The sequence below is a fragment of the Oryx dammah genome, unplaced genomic scaffold (genome assembly GCF_014754425.2).
Source record: "Oryx dammah isolate SB20612 unplaced genomic scaffold, SCBI_Odam_1.1 HiC_scaffold_20, whole genome shotgun sequence".
Taxonomy (NCBI): domain Eukaryota; kingdom Metazoa; phylum Chordata; class Mammalia; order Artiodactyla; family Bovidae; genus Oryx; species Oryx dammah.
In genome coordinates, this window is record NW_024070204.1 from 34,985,146 (window position 1) to 35,008,613 (window position 23,468).

The 23,468-nt window shown below is 40.2% G+C and overlaps 1 non-coding gene across 1 annotated transcript; it reads right to left on the bottom strand.

Moving 5' to 3' along the window:
• Positions 1-239: 239 nt before the first annotated feature.
• Positions 240-375, bottom strand: LOC120879749. The gene has a single exon (XR_005724892.1). It is a non-coding gene; the product is annotated as a small nucleolar RNA SNORA43 (small nucleolar RNA).
• Between the last annotated feature and the right edge of the window lie 23,093 nt (positions 376-23,468).

Genomic DNA, 23,468 nt, shown 5'->3' on the forward strand with positions numbered 1-23,468 from the left:
ATATTAATAACTTATTTTACTTATTCCAGTATCTTCAAAATATGATCACTTCAACATTCAATTAACATAAAAATAATTAATGAATATTTTACATTTTTATATTAAATCCAATGTGAATTTAATCTTAAATAGCACATCTCAATTTGGACTAGCATTCATGCTTTTTTTTCAAATTTTATGATTTTTTAAATTGAAGTATAGATTTTTAAAATTTTTTGTTAGTTTTTTTTTTCTCTCAGCAATGTCTGGCTATAAACCATACTTAGCACTCACTGTTATGAGCACTGAGTATAGAAATAGTTGCTTCCTCTCTGCCCCAGAGTCACAGGTGCAACAGAACAGCTACTCTGATGATGCTGGCAGGTCCAATATGTGCAGAGCAGCTGAAGTACAGTTGGTTTACAATGTTGTGATAGTTTCAGGTGCATAGCAAGGTGATTCAGTTTTTTATATACATACAAAGACCCTGATGCTGGGAGGCATTGAGGGCAGGAGGAGAGGGGGACGACGGAGGATGAGATGGTTGGATGGCATCATCGACTCGATGGACATGGGTCTGGGGGGACTCCGGGAGTTGGTGATGGACAGGGAGGCCTGGCGTGCTGCGGTTCATGGGGTTGCAAAGAGTCGGACATGACTGAGCGACTGAACTGAACACATATATCTATGTATATGTTCTCTTTCAGATTCTTTTCCATTATAGATTATTATAAGATATTGAATATAGTTTCCTGTGCTATACAGTAAGTCCTTGTTATTTATCTACTTTGTATATAATGGTGTACATCTGTTAATCCCAAACTCCTAATTTATCTGCCCCCTCTCCCCCATGTGTGGATGTGAGACTTGGACCATAAAGAAGACTGAGCACTGAAAAATTGATGTTTTTGAACTCATTTTATCAAGGAGAAGACTCTTGACAGTCCGTTGGACTGGAAGGAGGTCAAACCAGTCAATTCTAAGGGAAATCAACCCTGAATATTCATTGGAAGGAGCTGGAGCTCCAATATTTTGGCCACTTGATGCAAAGAGCCAACTCATTGGAAAAGACCCTGATGCTGGAGAAGATTGAGGGTAGGAGGAGAAAGGGGCAACACAGGATTAGAAGGTTGGATGGCATCAACAACTCAATGAACGTGAGTTTGAACAAACTACAAGAGATAGTGAAGGACAGGGAAATCCAGCATGCTGCAGTCCATGGGGTTGCAAAGAGTCGGACACAACTGAGCAGCTGAACAACAATAACAACCCTTTGCTCTTTGGCAACCATAAGTTTATTTTCTATGTCTGTGAGTCTGTTTCTGTTTTGTAGATAAGTACATTTATATCATTATCTTGGATTCCATAAGTGATATCATGATATTTGTCTTTCTTTATTTGACTTACTTCAATTAGTATGATAATCTATAGCTCTATCCATATTGGTACAAATGGCATTATTTCATTCTTTTTTATGCCTGAGTAATATTCCATTGTATATAAGTACTACATCTTTTTTTACCCATTCTTCTGTTGATGGATGTTTAGTTTGCTTCAATGTCTTGGCTCCTGTAAATAGTGCTTCTGTGAACATTGATGTACATCTATCTTTTTTGTTTTATTATTATTATTATTATTTTTTAATTTTATTTTTACTTTATTTTACTTTACAATACTGTGTTGGTTTTGCCATACATTGACATGAATCCACCACGGATGTATATGAGCTCCCAATCCTGAATCCCCCTCCCACCTCCCACCCCATATCATCTCTCTGGATCATCCCCATGCACCAGCCCCAAGCATCCTGTATCCTGCGTCGAACATAGACTGGGACTTTGTTTCTTACATGATAGTATACATGTTTCAATGCCTTTCTCCCAAATCATCCCACCCTCTCCCTCTCCCTTCAGAGTCCAAAAGTCCGTTCTATACATCTGTGTCTCTTTTGCTGTCTCGCATACAGGGTCATCATCTATCTTTTTTGAATTAGAGCTTTTGTCTTTTCTAGATATATGCTCAAGAACAGGATTGCTGGAACATATGGTACCTTCATTTTTAGTTTTTTAGGAACCTTCATACTGTTCTCCAGCTGCACCAATTTACAGTCTCATCAACAGTGTATGAGGGTTCCTTTTTCTCCACACCCTCTTCAGTGCTTATTATTTGTAGACTTTTTGAAGATGGCCATTTTGACCAGTGTGAGGCGCACAAAACTATTTCATTGTACTTTGCATTTTCCTATGCGAATAGTTGACTCATTGGAAAAGACTCTGATGCTGGGAGGGATTGGGAGCAGGAGGAGAAGGGGACGACAGAGGATGAGATGGCTGGATGGCATCACCGACTAGATGGATGTGAATCTGAGTGAACTCCGGGAGTTGGTGATGGACAGGGAGGCCTGGCGTGCTGCGATTCATGGGGTCGCAAAGAGTCGGATACAACTGAGTGACTGAATTGAACTGAACTGCATCATTAGTGATGTTGAACATCTTTTCAGGTGCCTGTTGGCCATCTGTCCTTACACTTTAGATCATTGTCTCCAACAAGCAACAAAATGCTAAACTTGTCCCTTTCTTGTGCACATGCTAACAAGTCATAAAAAAAGAAAACCCACTAGAGTCAGATACCAATTCTTTGGTCTCAGACTTTGGACCAAGTGGTTTGCAGAATCTACAGCCTGGATAATTTGCCTCTGGACTCAGTATTCTGTTCTGAATGTACATTTCAAAATGCTCAGTTTCTGTTTTCTTTTACTCTGTCCAGTAAAGGAGACTCAGGCTGGCTTTTTGTTTTTTTTTTTTAACAGTTTCTGCCTGGAACCAATCTCATATGACCCAGGGTTTTCTATCTTTTATCCTATACATCATAATGTGGAATCATAATGTGCCTCCACCAAATGTCTGAGAGCTGTAATTTACTCCGAGGACCTCAAGACCGGTCACTTTGAATGTATGGTGACAAGTGTGTCAGGTACGATTGATGGCTAGCCTTCTGTGTCAGGAGCTTCCTTGCTGAAGGTGGACTGTTGTTGCATGCAGCCAAATCTCCATCCCTGAGAATAGGCCAGTGCCAGGACCAGACTCACGGACAGATAATTATTATCGTAGTAAAGTAACTTCAAAGGAAGAGTGGAATTCTGTGGCCGTGAGATCACAGTAGATCTGACTGTAACTTTTGCAGTGTTTCATTAGTTTTCCCCTGGAACAGTCCAGGAAGTGGCATGCATGAGGCTTTCTGGCTCACAGATTTGCTGTGCTTCTGGGAAAAAAAAAATTGAAGTCTTAAGAAATGTGTTTATGGTGCCCATATCTTAAGAAGCTTTTACTTGATCTTGGCAGGGAAAGCTGTTGTTCGAACAATTGAAAACATCTTTTTTAACTGTTTCCAGAAAGCATTTGCAAACACCCCCAAGTAAGGTTACATATTTACAGTGCAGCTCTAAGCCTCAATTAAAGCTGTTGTTGTATAGCGTTTGTAGCCTCTAATAGCCTGACACCATAATAATATTATTCAGTATCCTAAGATAATGAGACGAGTCTCTAACATCTGCTTATACTCAGAAACCAAAGGAGAATTGGAAGGCTGCATCCTGCAACTCTTGTGAAGCACTGCCTCTGCTTGCCGTGTTGCCAACACAGGGTGGCTTTTCCCAAGGATTGTTTCTCTACCATCCCAGGGCAATGGCAGAATGATCCGGAAGAGATTGGAGAAAACTTACTAGATATGCTGCTCATGCTGGGAGCTCAGCTAGAATGACCTCATTACCCCATTAGGGAAACCATTTCTGAGCTCTTGAGAATAATTCGTGAACGTGAAGTCGCTCAGTAGTGTCCGACTCTTTGCGACCCCATGGACTGTAGCCTACCAGGCTCCTCTGTTCATGGGAATTGGAAGTTGGTACTCTGGCCATTAGCTCTCCAACCTCGCCTCCTCTTCCCCTGCTTACTCTGATAATCACTGACCTACTCTCTGTTTCTCTGTGTTTGGCTTTATTACATTCCACATATAAGTAAGACCATACAGTATTTGTCTTTCTCTGACTTATTATTTCACTTTATATAAGGCTCTCATGGTTCATCCAGGTTGTTGCAAATAGCTTCTTTCTATATCAGGGCTGAAAACTATTACATTGTATCTGTATACTTCATCTTCTTAATCCATTCATCTGTCAATGGGCCTTTAAATTGTTCCCATATCTTGGCTATTGTAAATAATACTGCAGTGGACATGGGAGTGCAGATACTTCTGTGAGATCTTGATTTTAATTCCTTTGGATGCATATCCAGAAGTAGGATCATTGAATCGGATAGCAACTCAATTTTTAATTTTTGGAGGAACCTCCGTGTTTCCCATCGTGGCTGCAGCAGTTTTCATTCCCACCCAACAGTGCACAAGGTTTCCCTTTTCTCCACATCCTAACCCACACTTGTGTCCCTTGTCTTTTTGATACTAGTCATTCTAACAGGTGTGAGGTGACATCTCATGGTGCTTTTGATTCGCATTTCTCGGATGATTAGTGATGCAGACATGTTAGCTACTGCTATGGGGTAATCGCTTTTATAATATACGCAATGTATCAAGTCAGCATGTATACTTTAAATTTACATACTAGTAGTATGTATCAATTATATCTCAATAAAGCTGGAAAAAATCTTCAAAATGTATAAATGATAAGTAAGTTGTATCTCTTTAAAATTTAATTTTTTAAATTAGAGGACGATTGCTTTACAATGTTGTGTTTATTTCTGCCATTCATGAGCATTAATCAGCCATAAGAGTCCTTTGGACTGCAAGGAGATCAAACCGGTCAATCCTAAAGGAAATCAGTCCTCAATATTCATTGGAAGGACTGATGCTGAAGCTGAAATTCCAATACTTTGGCCACCTGATATGTAGAGCCTACTTATTGGAAAAGACCTGGATGTTGAAAAGATGAAAGGAAAAAAGAGAAGAGGGTAGCAGAGGATGAGATGATTAGATAACATCACTGACTCAAAGTGCATGAGTCTGAGCAAGCTCCAGGAGTTGGTGATGGACAGGGAAACCTGGCGTGCTGCATTCCACGAGGTCGCAGAGTCAGACATGAGTGAGCAACTGAACTGAACTGAACTGATATACATGTCCCCCAGCTCTTGAACCTCCCTGCCACCTCCCGCCCCATCCCACTCCTCTAGGTTGTCACAGAGCACCAGATTTGAGCTCCCTGTATCATACAGCAAATTCTCACGGGCTATCTATTTTTCATACGGTAATGTATATATTTCAGTGCTACTCTCTCATTCATCAGTAAATTGTATTTTTAAGTTAGTTTATTGAATAAGAGTCATTGGTTTCCGGATGGGGGTCATGATTTTTCTGACTTGGATCTTTAATATTCTCTAATGTTGAATGTTGTCTTCTGGAACTGAGTGATGGGGAATGATGTTGAATATGCCCATCTGACACTTTCAGCAACAGACCACTTGGAAAGAGGTTTAAGGAGGATCTACCTTATACCATGCTCTACTTTCCTGGGGTTGTATTCTCTAGGGACAAGGATCATCATTCATGGCCTTCATTAAGCAGGAATTTGCAGTGTAATGAAGGGAAATTACTTGTGAAAAGAAACACAGCAAGTAGGGGAGGGAATAGCAAGAATGGAATCCATTTATGTGCTTCCTGACTGGCCAGGCAATGCTGTGCTTTTGTCTGTTTAACAGAACTGTGGGAGAAAGCATACTTGACTTAATAATTAATTTAAAGAGAGGAGATAGTAATGACTAGAGTGGGCATCCATTGGTTGACTTTCTGTGCTTTCCAGTCTTACCTTTTCCTTTTTCTAGTGGAACTTTAAATTTCCTCCCTTACAATTTATTGGGAATTAACCTGACCAAAAATTTAAGTAAAAGCAATTTATTTGGAAGAGATACTGATGGGGAAGTGGGGCAGTGTGGCAAGGGGAGGGAAAGCCAGTTAAGGGTGTATTAACCAGTCACTATGGAAACCTGGTGCTTAATGCCCCCGAGAAACTCAGGGTACTATGGAGAACACACCTCACAGTCCTTCCAACTGAAGAGTGAGGACAGTGGCTTATTTGTCTGCCAGTTTCCTGCTAATCCTTAGTTGAGGGCTGCTTCTGGGAGCATTAACTCTGGAACTTCTAGCTTGTTCTGTGCATGGGCCAAACATATTCTTGTGGCCGGGGGTAGAGTGGGCTGGGGTTGGGGAAATGCTCTCAAATATAGGGTAGCACAGGTTTGAGTAGACTGAGGCTGAGGGGAGATGTATGGATAAAAACAGAGTACAGCAGAACTTGACTCTACCCTCATCTCAAGAGGGGGGCCTTGATTGACTCTAATCAATCAACACAGTCCCACCCCTTGGACACTGTCATAGATTTGCTATTTGGGCACGTAACTCAAATCAGTCTACATCAGGAATGCCACTCAAATCCCAGACTTTAGTCAGCTGCTGGGAGAGCTGACTCTCTCTTCTCTGTGAAATGTGAAGAAGCAGGAAGCCCTGGAGATTGCTGGCAGCCATCTTGGGAGCAGTGAGAAGAGCCACCTGAATCTGAGAATGTGTGATGAATACTGGAGGAGAGAAATGGGGTTGTAGGAACTAACTGAGCCTTGCATTAAGGTTTATACAAAGCTGAATAAGGCTGCCTAGGCCTGCTGTGATAGAGTACCAAAGAGTACATGACCTAAAACAACAGAAGTCTACCATCTCACAGTTCTGGAGGTCACAAGCCTGAAATCAGTGTCAGCAGGGCTAAGGGCTCCTGGGTTACTCTCAGAGGAATCTTTCTTTGCCTAGTCAAATTAAGACAGCAGCCATCAGTTATGTAAACAGAGCATTTATTCTAGTGCAGATGGTAAACATAGCTATATTCTATGAAATTATTTGTTGTTCTTAGATGGTAGCTATGTAGCAGACAACAGAGTTTTCAGTATCCATGCTGTTAGTGATAATAGTGCTTGAACAAAGGAATAACTTCAGGAATGTCCCCTTCTCTTGCAAAATTAAATTATAGTCATTTATAGCCAATATGAATTTAAAAAAAATTTATTTATTTGGCTGCACCAAATCTTAGTTGCAGCATGTGAAATCTTTGATTTTTGTTGCCACATGTGGGGTCTTTAGTTGTGGCATTCAAAACCTTAGTTTTCAGTGTGTGGGATCTAGTTCCCTGAGCAGAGATAAAGCCCATGTTTCCTGCATTGGAGACATGGAATCTTAGCTACTGGACCACCAAGGAAGTCCCCTGATGTGAATTATTAAAGATTCAATTCAGGATGCTAAAAAAAAAAGAGAGAAGAGACCAAAGTTCAGAGGCATAAACAATAGACAAGATTGCTGTCTCTGATGTAAATCTAAAAACAAGTGAGTAGTCCTGATTGGATAGGCGGGTCTACTCTCAAGGTCACCCAGGACTAGGTTGCTTCTGTCTTGTGGTTCTGTCATCCCTTAGGATTTTGTCCTCATCTCTCTGGCTGAAGATGTCTCAGCACCACCATGCTTGCCCTCCAGCCTTTAGGAAGGGGAAGGAGCGATTAGAGAAGCAACATGACCTGACATGACCTGCATGTTGAACATTCTCTTCAGCTCACATTCATGTGGCCAGACCCTAGCTGCAAGGGAAGCTGGAAACATCTCTAGCTGTGTGCTGCGTGGCCTTATTCCCTGCCAAAACTCCTAGGGTTCAGTTACCCCCAAACCCAAAAGTTAGAATGGATGTCAGGAGACAATTTGTTGAAGCAGATGTGCTGTGATTTCTCTCAGGAGAAGGAATGAAATTTGGAATTGAGAGCTGACAAAACTTGGGGAGGTGTCCATTTACTTAATGACCACCATGTATTGAGGACATAATGTTTTCCTCATGGTTATACAGTCTAGTTGGAAAGAGAGGCAATTAAGTAGAAATTAATAACATGTGAAGATGTTGCGATTGTGTGACATCCGTGAGAACTGTGAGATATACTGTGAGAACACAGAGCAGAGGGACCTGTTCTCATCTAGGGGCAGAAATATCAGCATTGGTTTCCTGGGGTGACCAAAGCTGGACTGAGGCTTCCGAGCAAGATTCTATTTGCATAGGAAGAAGATGTTGTAAGAGTGGGAATGAGAGATACAATATAACTTTAATGCATCTTCCAAAGACGGAAGTCATTTACAAGGCTGCTGCAAGGAATCTTAACCCAAGGCAGGAGCAATGGGAAAGTTATGTAGAATTTATCCAGAAAGGAAGAAGGATTACTGAGCTTGGAGGAAATTTTCTTGGCACCAGTCTTTAGCAAAGTATAGAGTCATGATGAGCCCCAGATTCTGGGTCATCTGCAGTGGTTTGAAACATGGACCTGGTTATTCTTTGGCTGCAAGCACCAATAAATCGATCAAGCTTTTCAACAAGAATTAGAATCTTCCTATAATTCCCCATTAATCACGTCTCTTGGAAAGGTAAGAGGTGGTAGGAGTCACATCTGTTTGGTTGTTTGGCACCAAAGTCTTAGCTCTCCTAGTGTTTATCTGGTGTTCCTTTACTAAAAAATGTTGTAACTTTGAATCATGATGAAATCTATTTTATTTGGAGGGTTGCTTTTGAGAAGGGATAGCAAATTGTCCTTAAAAAGAGTAGTTGGAGGGGGGGAATACTACAAGATAACAATTGGGTAGAAGCAGGGGGACTTGTCAGTTTTTGTTAGTTTGGAACAAAATGTCTCTCTCTCTCTCTCTTTTTTTTTTTCTGTTTTGGAACGGGGTATATCCTTTTCTCTGTATATATTTTATTAGGTTTTGGTTTAACTGCAGGTTCTGAGCTGCCGCATGCTTTTAATTTTACCTTTCTTATGATCATTTATTTGCAAGTACTTATTGAGTGCCAGAGTGAAGTGTTGCTAGCTTTTGCCAGGCGTTGCAGGCTCTGGGTGTTGCTAAGGGGCTAGGTAACTAGGCTATGACAGTGAAAAAGGCAGACTTGGTTCATGCCCAAATATAGCACAGCCCTGGACATGGCGGTGCACCTCTCATCAGCTTTATTTCTGAAATGCTGTGTGTTTTTGGCCAGTTACTCAGCCTCTCTCTTCTATGAAATTCCTGACCTACAGTGAGAATGATCGCAGTCTTGTTTTTCCCCCTTTCACTCTTCATTCTCACCCTCTGGCAAAATTCTACTGTATCTGATTCTTTTGCTGTGGCTAGGACATGACTCATTTTTGATGAAGCCAAGTATGAAATATGCCAAGGACGCCTCCTTTTTGAGATTTCTTGGAGAAGGATGACTCTGAAAGTATTTGCTAGAAGGAGGGATGGCCTCCCCATGGTAGACATTCCATGTTTTTAATCACAAGATGGAAGCTTAGGTATCCCTAAGAATTCCATGTCTAGCTGAGGTCATTTCCATTGTCTACTACACTTCTGAATGGAAGAATAGGATGTAGGGAAGTTATTTCTCCCAGCATTTGGCAGGAGTAGTGGCATGGAATAGGCGTTAATGAGTTGAGTTACCTGCCAGGCACTGTTATATATATTACCTTGTCTTGTATAAGGAACAAGCCAACAATGAGATATTATTATTCCCATTATAAAGATGAATAGGTTGAGGATGAGAGATTCTAGATAAAAGCTGACTAAATGCGAAGCAGGATTCAAACCCCTCTCTTAGACTGCCATGTCCATGCTGCCTTTCAGCAAAACATTTTTCCTCAAGCTGATGAAATGCGGACACTAATTAGGCTGGTTGGGTCGGCTCTGCTCCTTTCAGGAATCTAGGTGAGTCTCAGCTGTCTGGAAGAACAAATTCCTCCCAGGCTGGGACAAAATGGGAAAGGAAGTTGGCTGGAATGTTGTTGCTCAAGCTGCTGTCTTCCTGGCAAGAACAGACCATTTTTATTTAGCAAATGATCAGAGTTCATCATCCTGTTTTCCCTTCAGTTGGACCTTAAGGATACCAATAAAACATTAAAATTTTTAAAAAATTCTGTGGTTTTGAAAAGTTGTTCCAAATTGAGATCTGGATCAAGTCTACAGAGAATGTGTGTGTGATCGCTTTGCACACAGCAGAAGTTGTTCTTGTCCTGTGCGTGTTGTGCTGTGATGTTTTTGACTGGATTTCTGAAGGGCAGAGGATACAACTCAGTCGATGCAGGATCCTGAACACCTAGCCCAGTATCTGGCACGCAGCACTGCAAATGCCATTGAAATGAAAGTGTATCCCTTTGTTTCTTGTCCATGACTAAAGAAATCAAATTTAAATTCAAATAGACTAATGTCAATCAGGTCACTTCCAACTCTTTCCCTTCTGCGGCAAGTGTGGGCTTAGTTTACTTCGAGTTTTACTTATACTCCATCTTCTTTCGGAGAAAGCCATGTACCCGAGGTACACAGATTCTCAGTGTCACACCTTGTGGACCACCAAAGAATCTGATTAGTGGTTAATGCAGGAGACTGCCTGCAATGCAGGAAATGTGGATTCGATCCCTGGGTTGGGAAGATTGCCTGGAGAAGGAAATGGTAACCCACTCCAGAATTCTTGCCTGGGAAATCCTGTGGACAGAGGAGCCTGGCAGACTATAGTCCTTGGTGTCACAGAGTCAGATATGGCTGAGTGACTAAACCATCACCTCCACGTTTGTGGCATATCCATTTGATTTGCAAATATAAGTGCCAAATTTGCCAGGCCAAAAAAAAAAAAAAAAGGAATTTGGAGAGACGTTAGGGGATGCCCATAGAAATATTGAGATAGATTAAGTTTGAAGGACTGCTTGGGAAATGGTTAAGTTTTCACTAGCACAGGAAGAGCAGAGAGAAACGCATCAGTGAGGACAGCAGCTCTGCTGTCTGAGTGGGTCCACTTGCATTTTTGCTGGTAGGGTTGCTATGGCCTCTTTTATTGAAGTTGGTAATGCTCTGGTGGTTAGTTTCAATGATTTTCTTTATTGTGATTTGCAGATCAATCTCTTACATGGTTGTTCCATTTAACCTGTATTCCCAGGGTTATTTCTTAAAGCAATTTATCGGACATTATCCTAAATTGAACTGCATTTACTATCCCCTGACTCAATTACTTAAGTGGTCCTCATCCATTTGATTTTGGTCGTCTGCTCTGGCTGTTTGCTTTTCTTCTAATTTTACTATCAGTTGCTAAAGAGAATAGTTCTGCTGTCCTTTCCTTCCCATACCACTCTCTGTACAAGCAGTGCAATTTATAAAGGCAGCTGTTCTAATCTGAAAAAATCCTACTTCTTTCATCAAGTATGGTTTATTTCAGCAATTCAATTCTACAAAGATTTAAGGAGTGCCTACTTTGGGATGGGAGTCAGCTAAGAGCTATCTGCTTGCCCTCTGTCTCCTTTAGAGCAAGTTTGTTAGGCAAAGGTCTCTGATTTCTGAGCAGCACCTCTTAGCTCTGATCTTTTCAGATGGTTTTCCAACACCAGTTTCAACTCCTGGGTTCCTTTCCACATGTCTCTCACAATGCACATCAACTGCCCATCATGTTGGTTGGCTGTCGCTATCCGTGTGTTTGCAACTTCTAATTCATGACCTGGCCCCGTTTCTTCAGGTGTTCTTTAATCATAGACTTCAGCATAGTTTCTACTCTATGTCTCATAACACTTGTATGATGTGCTTGGTCCTGGTTCATGTCTTGAATTATTTTTTTTAAAGGTTAGTATCAATACAATTTGTCACTTCCCACCCTTAGAATTTCCTCTTTAAACTTCTGAACTCAAGGAAGATTCACCATCTTCCTTCATTTCTCCTAACCCTTGTAAACCAGCACTGTGTTTTTATTGGCCTTCAAACTTGTTTAAGTAGAGCTAGTGGTGGGAATGGAAATGTCTCTTTCTGGGAAACCTGACTATTTATACTCCATGAGTAAAGACATCTTTAAACAGGGCTTCCTTCTGGTCTTTTCTAATTTCTCTCCTGGTGTGAAAGTGACATCTTGTTAATCTTTTCCATTATTTGTTACTTTCCATGTCCATCTTGGGAGGTCAATGGCGCTGTCACCAATTTGTTGCTTAAATCTCATTACAACCAATTCTCCACTAATCCACAGAGAGCTTGGTCACAGGTAAAGCTTGCCTTGCTTGCAGTGTCCTACCCTATGGAGTCTCAGGCAGTACAAACAGGATCTGACCTGTTCTCGTGAGACAGAGGGAAATCTTGTCTAAAGCCACTTAGGAGCTCAATAGCTGAAAACCCAGAAATTCCAGATTTGGGAATATTTGCCCTGATCAGTCAACCATGCCACAGTTCAAGCCTCGGGTTATATTTTGAATGACAGCGATTTGATTCAACCACGACATTGAACAGGAGATTGAATTACCAGGGTGTTGAGTTTACTGAAGGGAAAGACAAAACAAAGTAGGAGAAATGGTAGCGATGGAGAGAGGCAGAATTTGGTAGCAGAATGGAAGGAAATGGAATTAGTCTGTTATTTGAAAAAGCCTGAGAGAGACTGGACATTATGCTAAGGAGCCCATGAAGTGCTTTTTAAAAATTTATGTGCAATTCAGGGCCTTGGTGAAATGCTTACTTGTGCTACAGCAAAAATAAGGTCCTATTTCTTAGCCAAAAAGGAAAAAATTAAGGCATATTAAAAAAGAAACAAACCTTTATGTTCTAAAGTATGATCTTTGTCTTTGAAATTTTTTTTTTCTTTCTTTTTGGATTTATTCTGTGCCAAATGGAAGAGAAGGGTTTTATCCTCATCTTTTATCCCTGCCCTTCTTCTGGTGTTGTCTACTAGAGTCTATAATTGGTGTGAGGATACAGCTATTTGGCAAATAACTGGAGGAAATGTGATTTTTTTTTGTTTGCAGCTGTATTGTATTCCAAAAGGAAATGTGGTTCTGTTACAAGTTTGCTATATAATTCTAAATGTCCAGGCTCTGATACAGCTGTACACTCATAAAAGGAGGAACCCAGGCTGGGTGTTTTGAATATTAGGTGCTAAATGTTCTTTTTACAAAATATGCTATTTCTCTCCATTTGACATTCAAAACTTTGTGTAAAAAGCACTTCTTCAGTGAAGGATCACTTTCCTTTGTCTCAAGAATTAACGAGGAATATCTAATGTAAATACTTAGTCTGGTGTGAATCATTTCATTTTTGGATATTAGAAGCTTTTGAAATATTAATAGGTTTATTGGAAGGCTTTAAGTTTAATTTGTGTGCAAAATACAGCGTTTCACAGCTTCCCAATCCTCATGTCCGGTAATAGTATATTTGACAATAGGGGATCAATTTTCTCTATTCACTCTGTCAACTAAACACATTTCCCCTTCCATCTATTTGTCTCACTAGAATGAAACTGGCTACTTCTGGCATTTGGCATTCGTTATAGTAGCTTGTATTTTTTCCAGATGACTTTAGTGTATATGTCAGCACTATATACATAGAGCTTTATTTTTTTTTAAATAAAGCAGAATTCAGTCTCACCCTTTTATACAGAGGAAAATAAAGCCATATGGAAAGATTTCATTTTTCAAATGTACTTTTAGCAGACAGACAATTTAAATTCAGCTTTTGTTGAAAGCAGGTTGCGTTTGTTTCATGTCGTTCTCACTGTTAACTCTGAGTATGAGGAGCACTGCACTGACTTGGCTTTATATCACGTACAGTGCATCTCTTGCCCTTGTGTTTGGACAGATGTGAAGGGTAAGGGGGACTTGAGCAGGTATTTTGGACAGCTAGGGCGAGTCATACATCCTTGGAAACTGATGCAATCTAGGTTTCAGCAGAGACTGTAAGGCCCCAGAGACATTTATCGGTTCCACAGTGAGGTGCTGAGGGGAGGCGGGTGCAGGTGGGCCCTAAACCAAGCCATGGTATCTGCACCCCTGCTGGGTGGACACTCACATGCCAGCTAAAACAGAGCCTCCTTTCACAAGACAGCTGGATTGCCTTCATCTGGAGATCTGACCACTTTGTAGAATTTGAAGAAAACTCTCATAGAATCACGGAATAAAGACATCAGCCAAGAAATGTCCTGGAAGACATCTGCCCTATATATGTGTGATACAATCTATTTGGAAAACAAAAATCATGTATAGTATAGCTCATAATCTGTATTTTGCTTAAGAAAGAGAATGGCTTTGACTAGAAATACATCTGGGTCCCTTTAAAATACCAAGCATGGCACTCATTAATAAATGTGTAACTGCTACTGCTAAGTCACTTCAGTTGTGTCCAACTCTGTGCGACCCCAGAGACGGCAGCCTACCAGGCTCCCCCGTCCCTGGGATTCTCCAGGCAAGAACACTGGAGTGGGTTGCCATTTCCTTTTCCAATGCATGAAAGTGAAAAGTGAAGGTGAAGTGGCTCAGTCATATCCCACTCTTCACGACCCCATGGACTGCAGCCCACCAGGTCCTTTGTCCATGGGATTTTCCAGGCAAGAGTACTGGAGTGGGTCGCCATTAAACATTGATTGTAATCAGCCATTGTTGGGTGACATCTCTTCTCAAGAATGGGTTAGAACAGGTTGGAGATTTTGAGGACATCCTGCCAGAGATGGAAGCTCTAAGGGAAAAAAGAAATTCCAGTGGGAAAGGTACAGCCCTGAGCAGAGCATTAGGAGAGATTTCCTTTACCAGTGGATTGTTCTTGACTATTTAATTAAGAAGAGACTAGAGGTTTGGACACTAAGGAAAAAGCTGGGTAAGCATATTCAAAACTATGTGTTTCTTAACAAAATTATTGGCAGCAAGTGTAGATTAATATGTAAGATTCAATAAAAATTTGAATTGAAAGCAGCTGTAAAGTTATTAAAAATCAAGTAAGAAGGGATAGTATTTTCTTATTTTTAGCTGTTTCATTTTTTCTGGATTCTTTTTATTTTGGTTGTATCTAGTGGTTTATAAACGAGACTTTTGAGCTTTCGATTTTATTATGAATAACATTTAAATATTTTGATATGTCACTGTATGTCTTCCCTTGATATCTAATGTAGGGTATTTTAAATTTGAGGTTGCAAGCAATTAGTGAGTGGAAGAATCTAATTTAATGGTTTGTGACTTGTATTTTTCTTAATGTTTTACTGAAGTATGATTTACATACAGAAAAGTACATATGAAGTTTGATACAGCTCCACAAATTGAACACATCCTTGTGAATGGCATTGAGATCAAGATGCACCAGCTCCCTAGAAGCACCGCAGTAACTCCTTCAGATCACAATCCCTCCAAGGGCAACCCACTGTTCTGACTTAGAACAGCATAGAGTTTAGTTCTGGTTGATTTTGAACTTTACATAATTAGAGTCATAAAGTATTAACTCTTTTGCACCTGACATTTTGTATGGGAAATTCATTTGCGTTTTTGCAAACAATCATAGCACTTTGTTGTATGACTATACCAACCTTTATCCATTCTACTGTTGGTGAGTCTTTAGATAACTTCTGATATTTGGCCTTATGAACTGTTCATATCACTTTTGTGAACAGTCTAAACAAATCCAGTGATGGGAACATGTACTCATTTCTCCTGAGTATTTACCTAAGAGTGAAATCACTGGGTTATCGGATATGGTATATTCCACTTTAGTGGACCCTATTGGAGAGTTTCCTGATGTGGTTGTCCCAACTCAGAAAAGGATATCATAGAATAAATAAAAATAGAATGGAATAAGATGGAAAGGAAAAGAAAATGAAAGACTGCATTACATACTCTCATGGTAATTACTGTTTCTCCAAAATTTCATTTCTATTAATATTATATAGGTATTTATGTTTGTCCCTGGAGAAGGGAATGGCAACCCACTTCAGTATTCTTGCCTGGAGAATTCTATGGACAGAGGAGCCTGGGGGCTTGATGGGCTACAGTTCATGGGTTACAAAGAGTCAGACACGACTGAGTGACTAACACACACTTTTATGTTTGTACTAGATCTAAATATGAAATATATTCCTTTTTTTTCTGAGTTTCCATAAAGAAGTTCAAGAAGCACTTGTCTATTCTCAAGGCTCAAGTCCAAATAATTACATTGACTGTATTGCTTTAATGAGCAACAGAAATTGCCCTGGTGTCAGTGAGTAATAGAAAAGTCTTTATCAAGAGTAGGGAAATCCTAAGTTCTTTTAGGATTTGAACCAACTCTTAATAATAATAACATTTGGAAATATGCTATGATAAGAGCTGCACAGATAAATGAAAACGGGAGGCTGAATAATTATTTGTGATTTGGAGCACCCTGGCTAATTTCACATTGTCATTTCTGGTCTTGGTTATTGAGAATGCTTGTGAAGCATCCCTTTTAAGGTTTTTCCTCACGCACAGCTACTCCAGCTTACCCAGCTCTCAACCAGGCAAATCAGGTACTCCCCAAGTTCAAGGCAAAGGGCTAATTCCAGTATAAGAAGGAAAATATGTAGTTCACATACCAAACATATTTGCCTGCATTTCCTGATTGATAACCTAGAATGGGTAGGACTTATTAACAGACATCATAAGAGAGTGTAAGCAGCATAGTTGACGGCCTGAAATTGTATCCTGGTTCTACTACTTACTACCTATGTCTCTCTCCCTCCTGCCTTCCCTGCCCTGATTATGAGGGTGGCACCTATTGCATACTGTGGTTCTTTTAGGCTCGTGGTTCCATTAAAAGTAAAAATCTGATCATGTTATCCATTGCTTAATATCCTTCAGTGTTCCCATTGCCTCTAAGAAACATTGTGGCTTACACGGTCCTCTGCCCTCTGCCCACCCCTTACCTTCCTTACCTGTTGACAGACACTGCCCCTTACTTTCAACCATACTGAACTCCCTTTGGTTTTTTGGAAGTGCCAAACTCTATCTATCTTTGAAGATTTACCATGGAAGTTCCCTTTCCCTCTTTTTTGCTTGGCCAATTCCTATTTTTCTTTCAGGGCTCATAATAGATGACACTTTCTCCAGGCTTTCCCAAGGTGTGAATTATTTGTCCTTGTTCCTATCAATTTTTGCTGTTTTCTAAATATGCCACATTGTATATGCTTGTTTTATTTTCTTCCCCAGTGGATGTAGGTTCTCCAAGAGAAGGGCAATGTCTCTTTCATTCATCTTTGTATCTTTTAAAACACTATTCATCACGTCAGTCATGAAACACAGTGTATTCTCTGAAGGGTGGATTTGCAGATAACTTTTCATTTCTATCTTTCTACTTAACCTGTTTTGACTTACTTTTCTACACTGATCATGCATTGCCTGTATTATAAAATTGTGAAAGTTTGAAATGAGTTAAATATCAAAAAGTAAATTTTTAAAAAGCAGATAACTGCAGGAAAAGGCTAAAATTGATAACATATCAGTGAATCTGTTATCTGTGGCTGGTGTTTAAATGGTGATAGAATTCAGGCCCCAAATCACCCCTATCCTAAGCTTATATTTGTTAGTAGGATTGAGAGTATGGAGATTGTAGGGCCCAGCCAATTAAGGGCAGGTGGAATCAGAGAGGAAGTGCATATGATTAAAGAGCAGAAGGTCATTTAGGGAAAACAGATGGGGCCAGCTGTGAAAGTTCTTCGGAAAACTGGAAGAAAATAAAAGATTTCCAAGTGTATGAAATAATAGGAGCTGCCGAACCAGGAAATATGAGCAAAAGCTGGAAGAATAAGAAGTACAAAGTATAATATAGAGAGAAGAGGGATAAAGGAAAGAAAAAGGAAGGAAGAGAGGAATAGGGCTCACTAGGGGAAAAATATATCAGAAAGATGCTTAGGGAACAAGTCAGGAAGAAACAGAAAGTAAGACTGTTGACATGTTCTGCCCAGCACAGGACATCTGGTCTCCTGCTGGTGGTAGAGCTCATTCGGCCGTCCAGGTGCAGCCATCATACCATGAGGTGCTGGAGGGATTTCTGAATAGTACCCTTTGGGTCACTCTTTTCTTGGGTAGGTTTTGTCTTCCAAACTTAAGTGCACTGGGCCTCTGGTGTGAGCCATTTATTTACGTTTTGAAATGTGAGCGTTGCCTGTGAACTTTCTCTACCCTGCTGGATCTGTGTGCCTGGGACAAAAGACATGACTTAGCTGTCAGTGCACTGAAGTATGCAGCCTGCCTGTAGGTCAGGTCACAAGGCAAAGCTGTTTAAAAAGCATGGGGCTCCTCTCGGGAGACAGCTGTGTGTCCAGGCAGCGTTTGTCAGCTGTGCTAAAGATGGAATTGAGGACAGAAAGGAACATCCAGAAGAACACCATATGAATGGAAGGGCGCCATAAAGTGTTTTAAACTGGTGTGAAGTCAGGCTTGAAGTGTTGAGGTCAGAGGGTAAGTTCTCTTTTCCCTGGAGCCCAACTCATTCTCTGGCAGAGTTTCAGAAAGCTAGCTGTGGTAGATAGAGAATGGTAGAGAGTGGCTGCCCCGAGACTCATTGATTGTGGGTCTTCCTGCTAGGTTACTAAGGTGAAGCTGATGGTCCAGAGTTCAAGGTGATAGTGTTTCCTTGGGCTTAGGAGGAGGTAATGGTCATACCGTATCATTTATTTTCTTATCCTGCCATAGATTCTACTTTTAACCATGGACACTTTGGTCTTAGAAATACACACTTTTGGCCACTGTCTAGTGAGTCTGACTAATAGAATTGATCTTAAAGTTGAAAGGGCTAAGACTGGTGGTTAAATTGTCTCTTATTTGGGGGAGGCCTTTAACTTTCATGAGATGATCAAATTCAATACATGGAACAACATGAGATGAGTAAGGCAAAACTTGCTTTACACTGTGGCCTTGAATTTATTTATGAGGCTACAGACAGGACTGTTGGGTTTTGGTTGTTAAAGTTGTAAGCAATCACTGAAAGTAGAGTTGGGCAGAGCTAGGATGGCCCACTGGCTCCAGGGACTCATCCTTTTCTGGCTTTGGCATGAGTTGCAGGCAGCTTTCCACTGTTTGATGTTGTTCTGCCATTGGAATGATTCACATCTAATACTATGTATTTCAATCCAGAGTATGAATATAATATCTAACGACCTATCATGGAAACTATTCTCTTTGTAGATACCCATGCTCATACGGAAAATATTGAGGCTCATTCATATCTCTGCCTTCAGACAACAGTTCATGTTGTGAAAATGGCATGGATTTAGGCATGAGATCGTCCTAGTTTCAAATCTAAACTCGACCACATACTTAATAGAAAAGCTTGGACCATTTATTTAACCTCGTAACTTCAGTTTCCTTACCTGTAGATGAGGATAATGCTATCTACTTATACAATTGTTGTGAATATTAGATAAGAAAATGTGTATATATTAGAGTTTTTCATTGCATACAACATAACTTGCTTTTGCTAATTTAAACAGAAAAGTATTTGTTAAGGGATATTAGCTCACAGAAGTTTTGGAAATGCAGAAAGAATGGTCTCTAGGCTGGGCTTCCAAGAATCACACTGTAGAACTGACCTGCTATGAGAGACTGCCACAGTGAGTCCCAGAACCAGGTTATGGCCCTCATCAGAACTTGATAAATCTAAAATTGTCATTGCTGTTGCCATTCTTAGAAGAACCAAATGCTTTCACCTTCATGTTTCCCAGAAATCTATACCCACCTGAGTGGCCTCCACATTTCACTGAGTACTTCTCTTGCTTCTAGTCCTAATAGACGTTTCTTCAAAAAGTTATGGTCTTTTTACAAAGATTACTCCCAAATGCCTTGTATTTTGTCCTCAGATCACTGTTGCTACCTCGCCACCCACAATGACTTTCCTTCTACTCTCCTCCCATGAAAAACCTTAAGGACACAATGCAACTTCTGTTCCCAGCTGCACAGAATTAAAGTCATTTCTCTGTCCTTCAAATTTAAAATGACCTCGGTCTGATTACCCTCATTTCTCAGCTGTTGTTGTCTTTACCTGTTATTTTAAATTTTTATTGTGCAAAATAATTTTGCATTTTAATCTGTTCTCAAATAAATTGTAAGTTTCTTGGTAGCAAAGATGTGTGTGTGTCCATGTGTGTGCACATATGCGCGAGTTTAGTTGCTCAGTTCTGTCTGACTCTTGCGATCCCACCAGGCTCCTCTGTCCATGGGATTTTCCAGGCAAGAACATTGGAGCAGGTTGCCATTTCCTACTCCAGGGGATAATCCCAACCTGCGGATTGAACCTCCATCTCCTGCATTGGCAGGCAGATTCTTTACCACTGTGCCACCTGGGAAACCAATAATATAATACTTGGCAGTCTCTACAGTAATGAGCACATAGTATGTATTCAATAAATATTTGTTGATAACAAACCAGCTGGTTTGTTAGCATAGTTAAAATTGGCTCCATTAAAAGCTGTAGTGGATGCTATGAAGAGCTACATATATTCAACTTCTGGGCAAAAGGACTTAGCCCTCCATCTGTTTTACCTTAATTTGGGACAAGTCTAAAGGGCCATCCAGTTTCAGGGCTCCTTAAAGAAAGCTGAGCACTGAAGAACTGATGCTTTTGAACTGTGGTGTTGAAGACTCTTGAGAGTCCCTTGGACTGCAAGGAGATCCAACCAGTCAATCTTAAAGGAAATCAGTCCTGAATGTTCATTGGAAGGACTGAGGCTGAAGCTGAAACTCCAGTCCTTTGGCCACCTGATGCAAAGGTCTGATTCATTGGAAAAGACCCTGATGCTGGGAAAGATTGAAGGCAGGAAGAGAAGGGGAGGACAGAGGATGAGATGGTTGGATGGCATCACCGATTCAATGGACATGAGTTTGAGCAGGTTCTGGGCATTGGTGATTGACAGGGAAGCCTGGCATGCTGCAGTCCATAGGTTTGCAAAGAGACACGACTGAGCAACTGAACTGAACTGATGGAGTTGGTCAGGGGTGTTTGATGAGACTACATCACAGTCCGACTCCTCCCTCTTCTCAATCCTTGCTTCTGTGTTTCTTCCTTAGGTGCTGATCTTCAGAACACTTCCTAGTAAACTTTTTCCACCCTTATCTCAGGGTGTTTCCCTGGGAATTCAACCTGCAACAGGAACTGTATGATAAGATAAAAAAAATAAACATTGGAAGATTCTGAGTTTGGTTTGATGTATTTGAAAGAAAAAGAAGTTTTTCAGATTTTGGCAAGTTTAAGTTTAAAATTTTTTTTTAATTTTATTTTTTAAAATTTATTTATTTGGCTGCATTGGATCTTAGCTATGGCATGTGGGGTCTTCTGTCTTCATTGCAGCATGTGGTATCTTTTTTTAGTTGTAGGATGGGACTGTTAGTTGTAGCATATGGATTCTAGTTCCCCAACTAGAGATGGGACCTGGGCCTCTGCATTGGGAGTGTGGAGTCTTAGCCACTGGACCACCAAAGAAGTCCCTTGAAATGTCTATGCTTGTATATTTGAAATCAGGGATGTAATGATAATAATAATTATTAATAATAATAAATTATTACTATTATTATATTTCCAAATAAGAATCTTAAAAAATTAATGACTAAGCATGTCTTTGTATTCTGGTAGGATATATTATCTTAATCAGAGAGTGATAAATGAAACTAAAAATAGGATAGTTTTAACATGAATATTTTATTTTCTTATATGCCAGAATACTGGAGTGGGCAGCCTTTCCCTTCTCCAGGGGATCTTCCCAACCCAGGGATGGAATCCAGGTCTGCCACATTGCAGGCAGATTCTTTACCACCTGAGCCACCAAAGAAGGTAAAGGAGCTGAAAAAAAAAATAACATGTGCAGAGTCAAGGTCCGTCTAATAGCCAAGCCAGTCATCTAATCCAGGATCTTTAAATTTCATCCATTGTGTGTGGTAGCCCCTTCCTCATCTGTCTTTGAGGGATTATCTCTGTAAATTATCTCTCACTCAAAGCTGAAGGATAATTTTTATTGCTTGCATTTTTTATACTATGCCAAACAATTTGAAGCATTCACAGAGCAGAGTGTCTGAATTCCATAAAACAGCAAAAGCCCAAAGAAGTTTCATTCAGTCAAGAGATTGACTTTTTTTTTTTTTTTTGCCTCCATGGTGCCCAGCTGGTGGGTTGACAGAAATATTTACTTCTCAAATGACTATTGTTCCTGCTCTCACGACATCTGGTTGCTTTGGCATAAACAAATATAAAGAAGATGGAGGGGGGCAATAACCTCTATCTTATATGTAATTAAGTTCAACTCAAAGGCCAAGTAATAAAGGAAGATATATTTTTAAAGTGCCTCCCACTCCATTCTCCATAAATCAACTTTTTGCGTCAACTCGACCTGCTCAGAGCAACCTGTGAACCTCTCTGGCTTGTTCCTCTCACTTGGTGTTGAAAGACTGGAAAAGGTAGACTGGCTGTGGGTCCTCAGTGGGGCTGTGTTTCTAGATTTGTTTAGAAACTTGGAGTAGTTCATCAGTCTACCAGGGTGGAAGGAATCTGTCTATCAGGTAGCCTGGAATCAGAGACAGAGTCAGTGGTAACTGGGCCCAAAGGAAAGGGCAGTTTTGCATTTATTTTTCTAATTTGCTTCTCCATGGACAAACAGTCATATAATTGTGGCCATATTTGGTTGACCTCCTGAATCAAATCTACCCTGTGCTCTTCTGTCCCCTCTAGAATGGTCAAGACTATCCAGAACTGCTTTCCTATGATCTGAGTAACAAGAAAAACCTGACATATAACCAGAAAACAAGAAGCCAAAGGAAGTATACACACCCAGTCTAGAATAAGCATGATGTTTAGAGTTTAGGATCTCAGTATCTCAATACTTTTGTTAAGATTCTAACACCTTTTGGAAAAGCAGTGTGGGGAGCTCTCTGTGGCTTTCTGAACCCCGAACAGATCTTGATTGTAACTGTTCTGCATCAGATGGTAGAAGCTTGGTTTTCAGACTCCAACCCTTTAGTGATAATTACCTTATTAAATACAATTTTTTTTAAGGTGAAATAAAATGTCAGCTTGATATTGTGCAGTTGTAACCTGTCTTGGGAAGGACTCATTTCCTAGTTCTCACGCGATGATGTTTATAACTATTTTCATTTTCCAACAGACATTGATTACCGGCAGATAGATCATCCCTGACATACCAGCCAGAGTGTAAGTACATGGGTCTCTCTAAATTGATATTCTTTTTGCCAAATGCAGTCTTCCAAGTTTGAGCTTTTACCAAAAATACTCCATTATATTTAGGGATTATCACTATGCATAGTGAGGTTTTGTATTTGTGCTTGTGAGCCTCAAAGTTACACAAATCACAGGCCAGGTCTATATTATTGCCACTAATACTACTACAATGACCATTCGTTGACTGTGGGCCATGTGCTGGGTACTTTGCATATCTTATAGTTAATCCATTCTATAACAGTGCAAGTTAGATGTTATTGTATCTATTTTATACGCAGAAAAACTGAGAATGGAAGAAATGAAATAAACTATCTGGGGCCTCATAGCTACTCATAGCTAACTTATAACAGACTTGGGTTTCAGTACTGGTTCTTTCTGGGTTTAAAGATCTTAACTTTTCATTTTTTCACTTGGAAAATAATATCTGTTCAACGCTAAGAATTTGGGGATGATTAACCTAGTCATTTTCTATATAGTAGTTTAATATAGTGGAG